This window comes from Triticum aestivum, unplaced genomic scaffold, assembly GCF_018294505.1.
Source record: "Triticum aestivum cultivar Chinese Spring unplaced genomic scaffold, IWGSC CS RefSeq v2.1 scaffold6B_scf_2973, whole genome shotgun sequence".
Lineage (NCBI taxonomy): Eukaryota > Viridiplantae > Streptophyta > Magnoliopsida > Poales > Poaceae > Triticum > Triticum aestivum.
Genome location: NW_025225110.1, coordinates 26,847 through 29,952, shown reverse-complemented (window position 1 = coordinate 29,952; position 3,106 = coordinate 26,847). Strand labels below are relative to the sequence as shown.

General features: G+C 50.8%; 1 pseudogene; it reads left to right on the top strand.

Moving 5' to 3' along the window:
* Window positions 1-223: 223 nt before the first annotated feature.
* LOC123172069 (transcription initiation factor TFIID subunit 4-like) overlaps window positions 224-3,106 on the top strand; it is a 5,429-nt pseudogene continuing 2,546 nt past the window's right edge.

Genomic DNA, 3,106 nt, shown 5'->3' with positions numbered 1-3,106 from the left:
GCTTCTTTGCCTTCGGCCATCTAACGGCAAAGAGCCAGGTGGGCCCCACAGGGCACGGCGTTAGGTCAGATTCTTTGCCGTCTGCTAGCGGACGGCAAAAGAGTTGACTAATTTACCGTCTGCTGGCAGACGACAATGTTAGTCCTTCGCCATCTGCCTGCGGACGGCAAAGAGGAGACATGGGCCAGCCCTAACGGTGGCCCTCTTTGCCGTCTGCTAACAGATGGCAAAGAAGGCCCACTTAATGGGCCGAGTCGTCTCCCCCCTCACTCTCTTTCTCTCTCTCCCTCCCGCGCGCCCGTCTCTCTCCTCCGTCGCTGCCGCAGGCCATCCCCGCCCCGTCGCCCCGCCGCCCCCCCGCGCCCCATCGCCGGAGTGGCCTGCGCTAGGCCGCCCCAGTGCCGACCCCTCCCCGAGGTCCCTGCGCCGCCCTGCTCCGCTGCCGTCCTCCTCCCCGTGGGCCCTGCACCGCCCCGCCCCACCGGCCGACCTCGCTGGAGCAAGAGGAGGTAATTTTTTTCTATTTTTTAATTCCTGTTTTTTTGTTCTCTATTTAGGAATCTAAATTCGCCTCCGTGAGGATTTGAACCTAGGTGTTGGGTTTGTACATCCACTCCCCCAACCAGTTGAGCTAGTCTCAATCCCCCAACCAGTTGAGCCGGTTGGTTATAGGCAATCAGAACTGAAAAGCAGTGCTCCATCTCACATTTTCGGCATGTTTGCGGTTCCCTCTCCAAGATTTGCCTCCGAGGCATCAAATCGACGGGCCCAATCCTCTGGTGAGCAGGCTCTGGATCGCTGAGGCCACCTTCGCTTTTACCTTAGTTGGATCCACATTTGCTTGCTAGACTAGTGATCTCCGCTCCTTACTTCACATGTGATCGCTGGGGCAGCGGTCATTCTCTCCTCCATTTTCTCACGTTTTCAAAGGGGAACATACTTTCACCAATCTACATGCTGGAGAAAGCTCACTGACTGTCGTTCTCCTTTTTACGATAGGTCAAGCAATTCGGTGTTCACCCCTGAAATGACTAGGCACTTCATGAGCTTTTAATTTTTTGTTTTCAGAAAACCAACCTGTAGAACAAACAACATTCTTGTGGTCCTGCCGGACCTATTTGCACCATCACAAGGTCCGGTCTGCTCGTGCTACCCAAGGACACTGCCTCCTGCCTACTGATCCGCCATGACACGTGCCTCTGATGTGGATGCATCGCTGACGCTATAGAAGGCTGCATGCTCAGGTGTTTGGTGGTTGTCAACAACATATTGTCACCACCTTGGAAACATCGGCATCGGCACCTCAATGGCCCCAATTCCAAGCTGTGGACACGGGGATGCAAGGAGGTTATTGTTGAAGATCACTAGGCTCTGAAGGTCTTATCTCGCATGCTTGTGTTGAGTCGAGATCGTCTATTATCACTCGATGTACTAGGGAATACACGCAATGGATGGGGAAAAGATGACGATTTGCTGCTCATTGTGTTGGTGACTTACAACTGCAGCCACGACAAGCGGGGGCGGCAACACTGGAGGACTGCATATTTGGTGGTGCCTCCCGAATACCGAGTCTTGATTCCTAGGGTTAAAACCCAAATTCTGGCATTTATTGGTTGTACCTGGTAATGACCTTGTTAAAGGCATTGTTTTTGGGTGAACTCAGACTTTCTGCAGGGTGAAAACTCAAGATCTTGGGTCAGGAAAATTGAAACACCTTGGAGTCGCCCTAGTATTATATCGTGTTAAATCAACATTGTATTTTGATCTTCCTAGATACTTTCACGCTAAATCAAAAACATGCAGAGAATAGGAACCGGCACTGAGCATTAAATTAATAGTTTAGTCAAAAAATTATATAAAATATTCCAAAGTGATAACATAATAGCATTAAACAATCAAAAATGATAAATACATTTAATGATATAATAGCGCATAGAGTTCGGTGCCAGTTCAAACATCTCAAAGCGCGAAATTAATAGGAATTTCAATCATCTTAATTTTGTATCTAATGTCAGTTGATGTGGTAGACGTTGCAATTAACCGTACCCTATATGTGGTGTTAGTGCATCTCCTTGTTCTGGTCTGACGTCAGCCCGTCCCTAGAGAGCATTGGCCGGGGAGGGATCCATGGCGGTAGTGGAGCGGAGAGGGATCAGACGTGGATTACAAAGGCCATGGCCGGGGTACAGGCTTTTATAGCAATGGTAGGCGACAGACGGATGGATGAGTGGTGCCGGAGGAGACGCCTCGGCAACCGCGTACCATCAATGCTGGCGGCAGACGGACGAACGGACAAGCGGCAGTGGGGTGTTTCAGAAACGGGCTTGGCGGCGGTTCGGACTCCTGCAAACCTCCCATGTTTGTTTTTGGTTTGCGGTAGAAAACACGTCTGGACCACGCTGCTGACCGATACAGTCCCGCGTTGGATGGCTTCCGCCATCCAGACGGTTGCGGGAGGTTTAAGATTCGGCATTGGAGATGCCCTTATGTAGGTTGTTCTCAATGTTTTAAAAAAAATATCTTAGTGTTTTTTCTTAGAAGATTTTTTTCTTTTGTGGAACATACAAGCCTGGGCTTGGAAGGCCAACGATACAGGGCAGGCTAAGTCTGCGGTCCGGACTCCTGCAAACCTCCCATGTTTGTCTTTGGTTTGCGGGAGAAAACACGTCTGGACCACGCTGCTGACCGATACAGTCCCGCGTTGGATGGCTTCCGCCGTCCAGACGGTTGCGGGAGGTTTGAGGTTCGGCATTGGAGATGCCCTTATGTAGGTTGTTCTCAATGTTTTTTTTAAAAAAATATCTCAGTGTTTTTTCTTAGAAGATTTTTTTTCTTTTGTGGAACATACAAGCCTGGGCTTGGATGGGCCAACGATACAGGGCAGGCTAAGTCTGCAGCTGCGTACCCCGCCCCCCCCACCCCCCCGAGACCTCCTCTTCGGCGCCTTATGCGCCGGTTGGCGCAACTGGCGCGCACTGCAGCTCGCGAATGGGCCGGCCCATGAACAGCAGGGGCAGTGCAAAAATGTATTCATGTCAGGAAAAAACGAACGCAAATGATGCTCCCGAGAGGAATCGAACACACACCATGAAGCTCCCGAGAGGAA